Raw genomic sequence first — 16,349 nt, 5'->3', positions numbered from 1 at the left:
TTCATTAGTTGCGTATAACACCCAGTGCACCATGCAATACGTGCCCTCCTTACTACCCATCACCAGTCTATCCCATTCCACCATCCCCTCCCCTCTGAAGCCCTCAGTTTCTTTCTCAGAGTCCATAGTCTCTCATGCTTCATTCCCCCTTCTGATTACCCCCCTTTCTTTATCCCTTTCTTCCCCTACCGATCTTCCTAGTTCTTATGTTCCATAGATGAGAGAAATCATATGATAATTGTCTTTCTCTGCTTGACTTATTTCACTTAGCATTATCTCCTCCAGTGCCGTCCATGTTGCAGCAAATGTTGAGAATTCGTTCTTTCTGATAGCTGAGTAATATTCCANGTTAGTTAGCACATATGGCAAAATTGGTTTCAGGTGTAGCATTTAGTGATTCATCACTTACATACAACACCCAGTGTCCATCACAAGTGCCCTCCTTAAAACCCATCATCCATTTAGCCCATCTCCCATCCATCTCCCTTCCAGCAACCCCCAGTCTCTTTAAGAGAGAGTCTCTTATGGTTTTAAGAGTCTGTTATGATTTAACTCTCTTTCTGTTTTCATCTTATTTTATTTTTCCTTTGCTTCCCCTATGTTCATCTGTTTTGTTTGTTAAATCCCACATATGAGTGAAATCATATGGTGTTTATCTTTCTGTGACTTGGTTCACTTAGCGTAATACTGTCCAGTTCCACCCACATCATTGCAAATGACAAAATTTCATTCTTTTTGATGTCTGAGTAATATTCCATTGTGGTTATTTATACACACACACACCCCACAAATTTTTTATGCATTCATTAGTTGATGGACATTTGGGCTTTTCCCATAATTTGACTATTGTTAATAATACTGCTATAAACATCGGGGCGCGTGTTCCTGTTTGAATCAGTATTTTTGTATCCTTTGGAAAATATCTAGTAGTACTATTGCTGGATTGAAGGGTAGTTCTATTTTTAACTTTTTGAGGAACCTCCATACTGTTCCCCAGAGTGGCTGCACCACTTTGCATTCCCACCAACAGTGTAGGAGGGTTCCCCTTTCTCCAAATCCTCACCAACACCTGATGTTTTTGGTGGTGTTAATTTTAGCCATTCTGACAGCTGTGAGGTGGTATATCATCGAGGTTTTGATTTGAATTTCCCTGATGATGAATGACGTTGAGCATTTTTTCATCTGTCTCATGGCCATCTGGATGTCTTTTTTCAAAAAAATGTCTGTTCATGTTTTCTGCCCATTTCTTGACTGGATTATTTATTTTGGGGAGGGTGAGTTTGATCCTTTTTTTTTTTTATAGATTTTGTATACTAACCCTTTATCAGATATGTCCTTTGCAAATACCTCTCCCATTCTGTAGGTTGTCTTTTAGTTTTGTTTATTGTTTCCTTTGCTGTGCAGATGCTTTTTATCTTGATGAAGTCCCAATAGTTCATTTTTGCTTTTCCCCCTTGCCTCTGGAGATGTGTCTGTAAGAAGTTGCTATGCCTGAGGTCAAATAGGTTACTGCCTGTGTTCTTCTCTAGGATTTGGATGTTTTTCTGTCTCACATTTGGTCTTTCATCCATTTTGACTTGATTTTTGAGTATGGATATGAAAGTGGTCCAGTTTCATTCTGCATGTTGCTGTCCAGGATTCCCAAAACCATTTACCAAAGAGACTGTCTTTCCTTCATTGGATATTCTTTCTTGCTTTGTTGAAGATTATTTGACCATACAGTTGTGGGTCCATTTCTGGGTTTTCAATTCTCTTCCACTGACCTATGTGTATATTGTTGTGCCAGTACCATACTCTCTTGGTGACTATGGCTTTGTAATACAGTTTGAGGCCCAGAATTGTGATGCCTCTAGCTTTTCTTTTCTTTTTCAAGACTGCTTTGGCTATTTGGGGTCTTTTGTGATTCTGTAGGAATTTTAGGGTGTTTTGTTCTAGTTCTGTGAAAAATGCTGGTGGTGTTTTGATAGGGATTGCTTTAAATGTGTAAGTTGCTTTGGGTGGAATAAGCATTTTAACAATATTTGTTCTTCCAATCCATGATCATGGAATATTTTTCCATTTCTTTGTGTCCTTTTCAATTTCTTTCATAAGTGTTCTATAATTTTTCTTTCACAAGTGTTTCTAAGTATTCAGAGTACTTATGTTCAAAATCATAAGACAGTTAGGAATAAAACTAGACTGATCCATTTTTATCATTAGATTCAGGTTATACATTTTTGACAGGAATGTTATCTAAGAACTTTGTTGAAGACAATTAGTGCCATGCTGGGGCGCTGGGGTGGCTCAGTCATTAAGCATCTGCCTTTGGCTCAGGGCATGATCCTGGAGTCCTGGGATCAAGCCCTGCATCAGACTCCCTGCTCTGCTGAGAGCCTGCTTCTTCCTCTTCCCACTCCCCCTACTTGTGTTCCCTCTCTCGCTGGCTGTCTCTCTCTCTGTCAAATAAATAAATAAAATCTTAAAAAAAAAGACAACTAGTGCCATGTAGACAGAGAACACATCTTTTTCCTCTCCATTGTGTACATAGGGTCAATCACTAGGACTGGTATTTAGAAGGTGCTTAATATTTATTGAATGAATGAATGGTGTATGACATAAGATTTTCACTGCTACTTAGGTCTATTATTTTTCTACTTGGGGACAGGAGAAAGAGCAGCCTTCTCCTATATTATGGTTCCATTTTTATAATACATGTTTGAAGATTAAATGTAAACCAGGACCTCTGTAAAGAGCCCACAGAGAAGGGAAATGAGATGGGACTATGATGTAAGGCAAGCTGTGGTGTCTCTTTACCCTAGGGTGGGTGGTGATCATACCATGTTCACAGTGGATGATGAATAAGGTTGTCCTCAGCTGGAAAGAAACACAGCATACAGAACCTAGGAATACATGGCCTGTTGCCTTGCTGAGAGAAATTAGTTACTTTGGTTTCCAGATTTTACTAACAACCTCCCCTAACACCAATTTGAATTCTAAGAGTGCCATAGTGAAAATTTATTTCTGTCTCTTCTCCTTAATCAGCAGGGACAACCCCATGATTCTCTCTTTCTATACCATCCAGGTCCCCCCCCCAACATAAATGTATATTTTCTAACATATATAGTCAGTGGTTGGACATCCATTCACTCCAGATTATTTGTTGTTGAGAAATTGTATAACTTCTTATATTTCTCATTTGGATGTAGCAGCTTTCATCCCTGTCACCTGGGGGAAGTGAGGTTATGAAAGGTATTCTTTGCCTTACAGAAATTTGCTTTTGGGCTTCCCTTTGGGGCCCTTTCTCTCTCCAGCTCTGAGTATCTCAGATATTTCTGACAGTCCTTCCTGAGGCATCTGGGGCTTGGGACTGGATTCATATATTTAATTCTGCACTTGCGAGTGTCTGGTTCACATGGTTCCTGTCCCCTTGCTGAGAATCTACCTACCCCTGTCTTCACAATTCATACTTTCACCAGGTTCCAGAAAAAGCGACCTTTATCTCCATGTCAGCATTTTATTATCCACAATACTGAATAATCTAAAATAGTGAATGATACTAAAATGGCTTTTGTTTGATTTTTAAGTGATGGAGCCCTGCCTTGAGATAATACAGAAAGCAAACAGCTTCAGTGAAAGGAATCTGTCATGTCACTCCTCCATGGGTGGCTGTATGGCATCTCTTCTTTGGCATCTAGAGAGGGAGGTGTTTCTAGATGAAGTATGAAGCTTGTTAATACCCTCAGTGTGTTGTCAGAAGTACTGGACATCTACTGAGAGCTCTGGAACCTGTGTCAATGTCTTGTTTTCAAACTTTGGAGGAGGACTTTCCTTAGACCCCAAGTCTTAGTTCAAAGAACATGAAAATTGGTAAACAACATGTAAAACCCTGTTTTTCTAGGGTTTCCATCACACACAGAGTAACAGCCCAATTCCTCACAGTGACTCTCAGACCCTATGTGAAGGATCTGGCTTCCTGCTCTCTTGACCTCATTCCCTACTGTTTCCCCCTCACTGTGTCCTTGCCCCATAGGCCTCCTTGTAATTCCTCAAAACCTGCCAAGTGCCACTTCATACCCATTAAAAATGGCTGCTATTAATAAAAACAGAAGATATGAAGAAAATGTGACACTTGCGCATTGCTGGTGGCAATGTAAAATGGGGCAGTTGCTGTGGAAAAACAGTAAGGCGACTTCTCAAAAAATTACATACACAAATTCCATGTGACCCAGCAACACCACTTCTGGGTACATATCTCACGGAATTGAAATCAGGGACCCAAAAAGGTATTTGTATACCTGTATTCATAACAGCATTAGTCATAGCAGCAAATAGGTAAAACAACCAGCATGTGCATCAGTGGGTAAACAGATAGCAAAGATGTGGGTATACACACAATGGAATATTACTCAGTCTTTAAGAGGAAGGATATGTTGACCTCTGCTACAACATGGATGAACCTTGAAGACATCATGCCACAAGAAATAAGCCTGTCACAGAAAGATACTATTGTATGATTCCACTTACATGAGGTATCTATATTGGTTAAATTCATAGGGACAGGAAGTAGGATGGTGGTTGACATGGGCTGCTGGGATAAAGGAATGGGGAGCTACTGTTTAATGGGTACAGAGTTTCAGGTGAGGAAGAGGAACAAGTTCTGGAGTTGGATGGTGATGGTTGCACAACAGTGTTAAGGTGAGTCTGCCTTGGACCACCCGTTTTAAAGTCCCACCATGCACTTGGAGCACATCCTAACCTTTGCTTGTTTTCCTTTTCCCTGTAGCACTGATGGCAAATACAACACGATATATATTCTTATTACTAATCTGTTTTTTCTTGGGTTATTTTTGCTTCCTACTACAGGAATTTAACCAACTTGAGTGGAGGGATGTTTTTGTTTATCTTTGCTTTATCCATAGTACTAAATACACGGGCAGCAGTTTAGTTGTTGAATTAATAAGTGAAGACCATGATTGGACACAGACTTCTAGAGAAGGCACAAAGAGAGAGAGAAAATCAGAAATTTACATATTGCATTTGATTTTATAAACACTTTATTAACTCTTGTATATGAAACTCAGCTCCAGTTTTCATGGTGGCTTTCATTCTGTTTACCTTTCCCTGCATATTCTGACCTGTTTCCACTTAGGAAGTGTTGGTTACACATGTGCCACAATAACTACTCTTTTAAATTCTTGCCCTGAGCTCAAGCCTCTACACTTTTATTCCTAACTTTCCCCTACCAGAGTCCAGGGCTGCTTGAGTTAGGACTTCAGAAACTCTGGGGAAGTTCAGCTATCCAAAAGACTTTGTGTTTGATTTTTTTGGAGCCCCTGGTTTGATTGGCTGTGGAACTTCATTGTCTTGTAATTTTAAGGAAGAAGAGAGAGTTTATATACTTTGGGATCAAGAAGGAGGTGTGCTTGGATACAGAGGATTTATATAATCTCTGGAGATGTTGCATTTAAAGTCAAATTCTCTGAAAGAGTGAGAAGCTGAAAACAATGATCTATCATCCTCATTAGCTTTCCTATCAAGTCTTTATCAAACTTGTAGCAAAGCAACTGGTATCCAAACTACCTTTGAAGCTATTCAGGAGGAGATATAAAGCCAATTTCCTGATTGGCAGGAGTATTAACTCCTTACCATGGAAACCAGTGGAAGTTATTGCCTTCAAAAATTTTTTGAAAAGGAGAGGCACAGAGTGAGGGTGGTACCCTTCTTAGAGACAGCAGAGTGAACACAATGACCTCTAAGACTAAGGACTGTGGGTGGGCCTGGCTGGGAAAGCAAAACAGCCTGCAATTTAGGGAGTCGTTTGTTAGACTTAACAGGAGTTCTTACCGGCAATGTGGGATGGAACTTCAGTTTTGAAGTTTGGAAGGAGCTCAGAGATTGACAGAAACACAGGGACGAAGAGGGAAGGAAGGGGAAGACAGGGCATTATGGATTCATACAAGCTGGCTTCATGTTCTCAGGCCCCTGTCTTCATTTCCTTAAGGATATCACCTGAGAAATACCTCTTTGGGCAGAGACTGTTTCCCAATTAAATTGAGATTCATAGACCCAGGGCCTTCATAAGGAAATGCTTAGGATGCTCTTGAAATAGACAATGGTGCATGTTCTAGTCTGCTTATACCTCTGTTTGGCCTTTTCTCTTTTTCCAAAAAAAAAGCAAAAACAAAACAAAACAAATCTTTTTCTAGGAATATTAAGATATCATAATCAATACATCTAAATATTAATATTATTTTCCCTAACTGCCTCTTTTGGTTGCTTGCTACAATTATGAGCAGATCCTTGTCCTGTGTAGTGAGGGCTGAAGATGGGAGTGTGGAATCCAGAATGAAGAGGCATATAGATCCTGGCCAAGCCCTCCAGAAGCTTTTAGACTATAAAGCAATTTAAGAAACACATTTGGGACACAGGTGGCAGATAGGGAAAATTAGTTTCAGCTGACCATCATGATGGGGTGTAATTGTTGGTGGGAAGGGGAGGAAGGTTGGACAATGGGATCAGTAAGGATGGCTTAGGAAAGGCTTCCTGGATGCAGGATTGGGAAAGGTTATAGAATAGGGTTGAGAGAGGCTACAGGGTCAAGATGGACAGAAAGAAGTGAGGAAGGCATCCCTGGCAGGACAGGTAACTTACCCAGGCCAAAGGCTCATCCCAGGAAGGGTAAGTCAGGATGTGAGGAGCTGAGTTAGGAAGGAGATGATGTATCTGAGGGTAGGGGGAGAATTAGGGCAGGGCTCTGACAGCAGGGACAGAGGGTCTGGAATGAATAGAAACTGTAGGAATAACCAAAGTTATTGCACAGCCAAAGTGCATTTCTGCACATGGTGTTTGATGATGACGTTTCTCTGTTGTCATGAGCTGGATTTGTATTAGGGTCTTTCAGGATTCCCTTGAGAAGATGGGTGTGTTTTCTCAAAGCACTTGAGAGATGGGTGTGCTTTCTCCTCTGTAGGCTTGGTTTTCATCTGTTTGTTCTGCCAGCTTCTCTTGGAGTCATAAAATACAATTATTGAATACCCAGATGTTTTGTTCTTTGGGTTGCTTCTCTGGTATTTTCATACTTTGTCTGTAGGCCCACTTTCGCTCACTTTCAGTAGAAGTGGGAAGAGCACAAGGACTATCCTGCACAACCCAGTTGAGGGAAACAGAAATTATCAAGCATTACCCCTCTCTGACCCTGCCATTCAGATGGTCCTCCTCAGGGATTCCTGCTCAAGGTCCATGAATGGACATCAGAAGAGTGTGCAACATTTTTTTTTGAGGTGACCAACCTCAGAGGGGTCTGTGATCCAACAAATGTGAAGAACCACTGTTGTGTCTTTGTTGGGATGGAGGTGTGGGAATGTTTCTCCAGTGAGAGGAACATGGTATAAGCATCCTTAGTGTGAACTATAGGAGTTTCCAGGGACAACTGAAGGAGCTGATGGAGAAAGAGGAATTTGGAAAAGGGAAATGGGTTCAGAAGGAACTAGTATGGGGGTTGCCCATCTTACCTTGTTCTGAACTCTCTTTCTAGCAGGTATTCTTCTTTGTATTCTCCATATTCTGATGATTACAGGATTAACGTTCCCCTTCAACTCAAGTCTACTGAAAGTCTGCCATCTATCAGGCTTTGTACTAGGTGCTCTCACATTACCTCCTGCAATTCCTGTATTGACCCTGAAGTACACAGAGTGGAATCATTTTCTCCCTCAGTCATGGAGTGTTTGCACCATTGCTTCCTGTCAGGCGCCCTTTCAATGCATTTTATTTTCCCCTTTCATCCTTATCTCTATTCACATTTCCTCTCCTCACTGGAGCCACTTACTTTATTGTATTTAAGAAATGCTCTTTCATGGGGCACCTGGGTGGCACAGTGGTTAAGAGTCTGCCTTCAGCTCAGGGCGTGATCCCGGCGTTATGGGATTGAGTCCCACATCAGGCTCCTCCGCTATGAGCCTGCTTCTTCCTCTCCCACTCCCCCTGCTTGTGTTCCCTCTCTCACTGGGCTGTCTCTATCTCTGTTGAATAAATAAATAAAATCCTTAAAAAAAAAGAAATGCTCTTTCACATCATGCTTCATATGTGTATTTAGATACATTCACCCATTCAATAGCTACAGTGCCCAATTGTGTGAGTATTCTGAATTCCACTAAAATGTGCTTCAGGATGGTTCCCCAGTGACACTGCCCCCATCAGTGTGTGATAGCTTGTATCTTCTTATGGTATTCTCATGTTTATCCAGTGAGGGAGGTCAAGTAAAGTTTCTAGTGGGTGAGGAGACTGAGGCTTGGGGAGATTAAGCAAATTACCCAAGTTCATGTCATCACAAGGAAGGTCCTGGCCTCATATCCAGGATTTCTGATATAATAATGATCATTGTTATTATCTATATAGTACCCAACACTGCCTATTCCAGATGAGGCATCTGAGGACAAAAATATTATTATTTTTATTGTTATTATTATAATTATTATTGTATTGAGCCTTGCATTTCTTGCCACCTGGTCTAATGCAGTGAGCCTAGGACTCCCCCCACGTGTTAGCACCAGCTCGGATGAGGGTGTCTAATTAGAGTCCTTAGCATTTCAAGGTGAATCACATGGAATAAAACTGTTTTCTTTGTCTCTTGAAGGCTGGCTAACAATCTCATGTTCTAGCGGATAATTTAGAGCCTGCACATATATAAAGACAGATTGATTGTCAATGTTTGGTTACTATGGACCAGATTTTAATATTAGATACAAGGTAGATTGTATTAAGTCCATATAGTTTGCTGGGCACTGAGCCATGTACCCTATAGGCATCAATTCACTTAATTCTCTTAACTAACATGTGAGGTATTTACTTATACTCTCATTTGACTGTTGTGGTAACTAAAGCCCTGACAGGTAAACTGATTTGTCCAGAGTCATCAGTGTGAGGTTGAAGTGAAATTTGAACCTGAATAGTCTACCTAGCTTACTCCTAACTACTCAACTCTGTTGAGTAGCTTTTAGAATGCCTTCTCCGTGAACTTGAGGACAATTTCTTGTCAGTTGGGGTGGTTTACAGCAGTCATGGGAAGTATAGGACTAGTGGACAAGAATCTCCAGAGGGAGAGGATCTGATGTTTGAAAATGTCCCCAGGTGTCTTCATTATGCCTGCCTCTGTCCCCTAAAGTGAGAACCTCTGCCTTAGCACATCCTACCTGGATTATACGGCCTGAGCATGATGCCTTCAAAAAAGTAGGTCTTCCGTAACTGGGCATGGGTAGTTGGTTGCCTGACATTTAAACAAGCGTCCTCAAAGGCAAACAATTCTTTCTCACACTGTGTCACCCATATCTGCCATGAATGATGTTGGGTCAAAGTTTTATCACAGTTCGTTTCCCCTTCACACTATCCATGTTGCTCGCCTTCCATAAGGAAGGGAATACCATGCATATCTTTACCTGAGCCAGGATTATAAAGGTTGCTTGGCTACAAAGTATGATTCTCAATATCCAGTATATAGGAATTACAGATTATGGCCTCTTTCAGGTTTCTCTTCTCAGCATGGTCATTTGTTCAACAAATATTTATTCAGCACCTAACTCACAGTCTGATGAAGGAGACAGCTGACCTGGAATTTGGATATATTAGGATCAATGGCACACAGAGAAGCCCAGTGGTAAGAGAGCACATAGGAAGGACAGCATAAAGGTCAGGGGAGGATTCCTGGGGAAGCATCTTCTGAGGTGGGAGCTGAGAGAGAAGTGGGGGTTATCTAACTGAGGGTCCCAGAGGGCATTAGATGCAAGGATCAGGGTGAGTGTCGAATTTTGCAGCTGGAGCAGAAACTGGGTCAGATTATGAAGGGAGGAAGGTCTAAGAAGGAAGGGCACTGTGGAACCCTGGAAGGGTTTGAAGCCTGGTCGTGGGTTGGGGACACTTCAAATAGTGTAGAAAGGAGGAGTTAAGATAGAGGAGGAGCAGTGGTCCCCTTTTTCAGCTGGTCCCCTGAGTCAAGCTGGATGGGTACCAGACCATCCTGAATACCCACAGAATCAGCCTGAGATGTAGGAAGATACATCTGGATCTCTACAAATGAACATCTTCAGCGCTGAGTTTTGAGGTACAAAGCAGGGAGCCGTGAATCCACGCACAGATATTGGAAGATAAATGGAAGGGGGAAGGAGCCTCCGTGCTTGGGCACCTGGAAGTGGTAGCCACCTTCACTGGGGAGCAGTCTGGACTCGACTCGTGGACTGGTACTGGCTAGAGAGCAGACTGAGACCATGAGCCTGGGAATGCGCATGACCAGTCTGAAAACTGAAGCTCTGGAGTGCAGGTGAAACACACTGAAATGGGGCTCCAGAGAGTGCGGGGGCAGATGGTGGCTGGTGGTTTTAGAAACACAAAGGACAGAGACGTGCCAGCTCTGGAAGTGAGGGCCAGGATGCCAGCTGTGGGGCGCATAACACAGGACACTGCACGGTTTTTAGCAGCACCAACAGAACCAGAGTTAGAGAGGCCAGGAGAGCTCAGTGGAGAGCGGACTGCGATATCTCTGTTCTGAGACACAGGCTGGGATTCAGCCACTGCTGCTCTGACTCTCAGAATAGTCACAGACAACTGCCAGAGAAAGTCACCAGAGAACAAAATCCTGGACATACCAGCACACATTGTGCTAATCCCCATCCCCCCCTTGCAGGGGACAGGGAGTCTCTAACCAAACAGTTGCCTGAGTATCAGTGCAACCTCTCCCCCAGAAGGCAGGCTGAAAAATCAATAAACCCACATCCCTAAGGTCCCTATAAAACAAGAGCACACTGCCTGGATACTGGTCAATAATTTGGGCTCTGGGCAACTATGCAACCTCTCCTCATCAGAATGATGAGAAGGAGAAATCCCCCCAACAGAGAAAAGAAAATGAGTCTGTGGCCTCAGCCACACAACTAATGGATATGGATATAACCAAATTATCGGAAATGGAGTTCAGAGTAACAATGGTCAAGATGATGTGTAGACTTGAAAAAGTATTAACAAAAATATAGAATCTTTAAGGGCAGAAATGAGAGCAAATCTGGCAGAAATTAAAAATGCTATGAATCAAATGCAGTCAAAACTAGATACTTTCATGGCCAGGGTAAATAAGGCAGAAGAATGAATTAGTGAATTGGAGGATGGGACGGTAGAAGAGAAAGCTACAACAGAAACTTGGCTCAAAAAAATAGAATCTCAAGAATGTAGGTTACGGGAGATTACTGACTCAATGAAACATTCCAGTGTCAGAATCATCAGCATCTCTGAGGGGGTGGAGAAAGTGAGAGGTCTAGAAGACATATTTGTAACTGAAAACTTCCCTAAACTAGCAAAGGAAACAAGCATTCATGTCCAAGTGGCAGAGAGGACCCCTCCCAAATTCAACCACGACAAACCTACACCACGTCATGTCATACTGTAATTTGCAAGTATTAGATTCAAGGATACAGTATTGAAAGCAGCCAGGGCAAAGAAATTTCTGACGTACAAAGGAAAAAATATCAGGATTACATCAGACCTGTCTACACCGACCTGAAATGAGAGAAAGGGTTGGGGGGGGGCATTCTTAAAGTATTTTCAGAGAAAAACATGCAGCCAAAGATCCTTTATCCAGCAAGGCTTTCATTCAGAATTGATGGAGAGATAAGGACCTTCCAGGATCGCCAAACACTGACCAATTTCATAACCACAAAACCAGCCCTACAGGAAATATTAAGGGGGGTTCTATAAAAGTAAAAAGGCCCCAAGATGATATAGAACAGAAAGTTACAATCTATAAAAACAAAGACTTTACAGGCAACATGACATCATTAAAATCATATCTCTCAATAATCACTCTCAATGTGAGTGGCCTAAATGCTCCCATAGAACACCACAGGGTGGTAGATTGGATAAAAAGAGATGACCCATCCATTTGCTATCTACAAGAGACTCATTTTGAACCTAAACATACATCCAGACTGAAAGTGAAGGGATGGAAAACCATTTTACATGCCAAAGGACCTCAAAAGAAAGCTGGGCTAGCAATTCTCATATCAGACAGATTGGATTTTAAACTAAAGTCTGTAGTTAGAGATACAGTAGGACACTATATTATTCTTAAAGAATGTATCCAACAAGTGGATATGACAATGAAAAATATCTACACCCCCAACAGGGGAGCAGCATGATACACAAGCCAACTCTTAACCAGAATAAAGAGACATATAGCTAAAAATACATTAATAGTAGGGGACCTCAACACTCCACTATCAGCAATAAACAGATCACCTAAACAGAAAATCAACAAAGAAACAAGAGCTTTGAATGCCATACTAGACCAGATGGACCTCATAGATATATATAGAACACTACCCTGGAACAAAAGAATACTCATTCTTTTCAAATTCACATGGAACATTCTCCAGAATAGATCATATGCTCGGTCACAAAACAGGTCTCAACTGATACCAAAAGACAGAAATTATTCCCTGCATATCTCAGACCACAATGCATTGAAATTGGTACTCAATCACAAGGAAAAATTTGGAAGAAACTCAAACACTTGGAAACTAAGAACCATCCTGCTCAAGAATGAGTCAAGAAACCAGGAAATCAAAAATCAATTTAAACAATTTATGAAGACCAACGAGAATGAAAACACAATGGTACAAAACCTATGGGACACTGCAAAGGCAGTCCTAAGGGGAAAATACATAGCCATCCAAGCCTCACTCAAAAGAATCGAAAAATCTAAAATGAAGTTATTATATTCTCACCTCAAGAAGCAGGGAACAGTAGAACAGGCGTAATCCATGCACAAGAAAGCAGTTGATCAAGATTAGAGCACAGATCAATGAATTAGAAACCAGGAGCACAGTAGAGTGGAGCAACAGAACTAGACCTGGTTCTTTGAGAGAATAAATCAGATCGATAAGTCACTGGCCAGACTTATTTAAAAGAATAGAGAAAGGACCCAAATTAATAAAATTATGAGTGAAAAGGGAGAGGTCACAACCAACACCAAGGAAATAGGAAGGATCATTAGAAACTTTTACCAACATCTTTATGCCAATAAATTAAACAACCTGGAAGAAATGGATGCCTTCCTGGAAACCTGTAAAGNTGAAACAGGAAGAAATTGATTATTTAAACAGACCGATTAATTATGAAGAGATTGAAGCAGTGATCAAAAACCTCTCAAAAAACTAGAGTCCAGTGCCTGATGGATTCCCCGGGGAATTCTACCAAACATTCAAAGAAGAAATAATACCTATTCTCCTGAAGCTTTCAAAAANAATAACACCAAAAACCATACGTTACCTTGGAATTAACTTAACCAGAGACGTAAAGGACCTATATCCTAGAAACTATAGATCACTTTTGAAAGATATTGAGGAAGACATAAAAAGATGGAAAAATATTCCATGCTCATGGATTGGAAGAATTAACATAGTTAAAATGTCCATACTACCCAGAGCAATCTACACTTTCAATGCTATCCCGATCAAAATACCGAGGACATTTTTCAAAGAACTGGAACAAATAGTCCTTAAATTTGTATGGAACCAGAAAAGGCCCCGAATCTCCAAGGAACTGTTGAAAAGGAAAAACAAAGCTGGGGGCATCACAATGCCGGATTTCGAGCTGTACTACAAAGCTGTGATCACAAAGACAGCATGGTACTGGCACAAAAACAGACACATCGACCAATGGAACAGAATAGAGAACCCAGAAATGGACCCTCGGCTCTTTGGGCAACTAATCTTTGATAAAGCAGGAAAAAACATCCGGTGGAAAAAAGACAGTCTCTTCAATAAATGGTGCTGGGAAAATTGGACAGCTACATGCAAAAGAATGAAACTTGACCACTCTCTCACACCATACACAAAAATAAACTCCAAATGGATGAAAGACCTCAATGTGAGACAGGAATCCATCAAAATTCTAGAGGAGAACATAGGCAACAACTTCTATGACATCGGCCAGAGCAACCTTTTTCACGACACATCTCCAAAGGCAAGAGAAATAAAAGATAAAATGAACTTATGGGACTTTATCAGGATAAAGAGCTTCTGCACAGCCAAGGAAACAGTCAAAAAAACTAAGAGACAGCCCACGGAATGGGAGAATATATTTGCAAAGGACACCACAGATAAAGGACTGGTATCCAAGATCTACAAAGAACTTCTCAAACTCAATACACGAGAAACAAATAAACAAATCATAAAATGGGCAGAAGATATGAACAGACACTTTTCCAATGAAGACATACAAATGGCTAACAGACACATGAAAAAATGTTCAAAATCATTAGCCATCAGGGAAATTCAAATCAAAACCACACTGAGATACCACCTTACGCCAGTTAGAATGGCAAAGATAGACAAGGCAAGAAACAACAATTGTTGGAGAGGATGTGGAGAAAGGGGATCCCTCCTACATTGTTGGTGGGAATGCAAGTTGGTACAGCCACTCTGGAAAACAGTGTGGAGGTCCCTTAAAAAGTTAAAAATTGAACTACCCTATGACCCAGCCATTGCACTACTGGGTGTTTACCCCAAAGATACAGACGTAGTGAAGAGAAGGGCCATATGCACCCCAATGTTCATAGCTGCATTGTCCACAATAGCTAAATCGTGGAAGGAGCCGAGATGCCCTTCAACAGATGACTGGATTAAGAAGCTGTGGTCCATATATACAATGGAATATTACTCAGCCATCAAAAAGGACGATTTCTCAACATTTGCAGCACCATGGATCGGACTGGAGGAGATAATGCTAAGTGAAATAAGTAAAGCAGAGAATGACAATTATCATATGGCTTCACTCATTTATGGAACATAAGAAGCAGGAAGATCGGTAGGAGAAGAAAGGGAAGAAGAAAGGGGGGGTAAACAGAAGGNAAAACAGAAGGGGGAATGAAGAATGAGAGACTATGTACTCTGAGAAACTGAGGGCTTCAGAGGGGAGGGGGTGGGGGAATTGGATAGGCTGGTGGTGGGTATTAAGGAGGGCACATATTGCATGGTGCAATGGGTGTTATATGCAAGTAATGAATCATGGAACTTTACATCAAAAAATAGGGATGTACTGAATGGGGACTAACACATTATAATAAAAAATATTATTATAAAAAACAAAACAAAACAAATAGTGTAGAATGGTTCCATAAGTTAAGAATTGATCCTCCTTATCTATATTGTGTGCTTGTTGGAAAATCATAACATTGGAACTGGTGAGTGGCAAATAAGGAATTTGGATCAATTTGTAGACAGAAGTTCTGGCCCATAACCCAAGGGTTCCTTTAGATTATCTATAGAGAAGACTCTTCAATTTTGACTTACTCTTTCTTTACAAACCTCTGACAGCATTTCCTAAAATTCTCTCAAAACCAAAGGCTGAGTAGAGAGCAGAGTGGGGGCTGCATAACTCTGTTCTCTGTGTTCTCCATTACTCATTTCTGTGCATTGCTGTGAATTGTTCATCCAAAGCCTTGCTCCCCTTGAGGAGGGGCCATTTGAATAGCAGCTGGGGAGGAGGGGGAAGAAGGAAACACATGCAGGATTCATTCATTAAGAAAACATTCAACAACAGTTTGAGTTAAAAATAACTCCTTGTAAAAAATTCATGTGGCTTTACAAGTGAGTGTCTTAATGCAAGCTTACAGAGCAGGACCAATTCTCCAGGCCCCTGGCAGCTGACATCACAAATGGCACAGGGTGTGTAGCAAGCATAGTATGGCCAGTGAGGAAACTGTCTGCAAGAGTAAGCTCACCTTCTCTCCTTGAACCTAGAGAGGAGGAAACGAAGGAATTGTTTTGGTTGTGAGCTACTGAGCTAGGTGACTTACTTTTCTCCCTATGGATCACACTCATATAACTGAGGACATAAAAATTATAGTGAGTTTTGCCTGGATGTTTTAGGTGAGATGTATTGTATTTCAGAATTCAAAAAACCACCTTCCTGTCTCCTGTTCCTTCTCAGTCAGGGACCCTGGGTTGGCTGCTGCCCCCATCTCTCCAGGGTTTCCCTCCCAGACAGCTTGGTTGTCTCGTTCTTACAGGTGGTTATGAAGTCCCTGCCCCTTTCTCCTCCTCCTCTCTGTTCACAGTGCCTGTGTGGGCCTAGTTGGGTAAAGGGAAGGGTGGAGTATACGTTTTTGGCAGTCAGTAGAGCTAAGTGGATGATGCAGAATGAGGAAAAAGGGGGCCAAAGTGACATCTATCCTTGGGTAGCAGATTTTGGGGCTAAGAGTTTTAAGACTGAGGGGCGCCTGGGTGGCACAGCGGTTAAGCGTCTGCCTTCGGCTCAGGGCGTGATCCCGGCGTTGTGAGATCGAGCCCCACATCAGGCTCCTCTGCTATGAGCCTGCTTCTTCCTCTCCC

General features: G+C 41.6%; 1 protein-coding gene across 6 annotated transcripts in view; it reads left to right on the top strand.

Annotated features, from left to right (window-relative positions):
* The window catches only part of LOC100473493 (cationic amino acid transporter 3-like), a 35,921-nt gene that overhangs the window by 8,845 nt on the left and 10,727 nt on the right, over positions 1 to 16,349 (top strand). The gene's annotated exons all lie outside the window — the stretch shown is intronic.

This window comes from Ailuropoda melanoleuca, chromosome 16 (assembly GCF_002007445.2).
Source record: "Ailuropoda melanoleuca isolate Jingjing chromosome 16, ASM200744v2, whole genome shotgun sequence".
Lineage (NCBI taxonomy): Eukaryota > Metazoa > Chordata > Mammalia > Carnivora > Ursidae > Ailuropoda > Ailuropoda melanoleuca.
The sequence above is the reverse complement of the archived record's forward strand: the minus strand, read 5'-3'. Positions and strand labels throughout refer to the sequence as shown.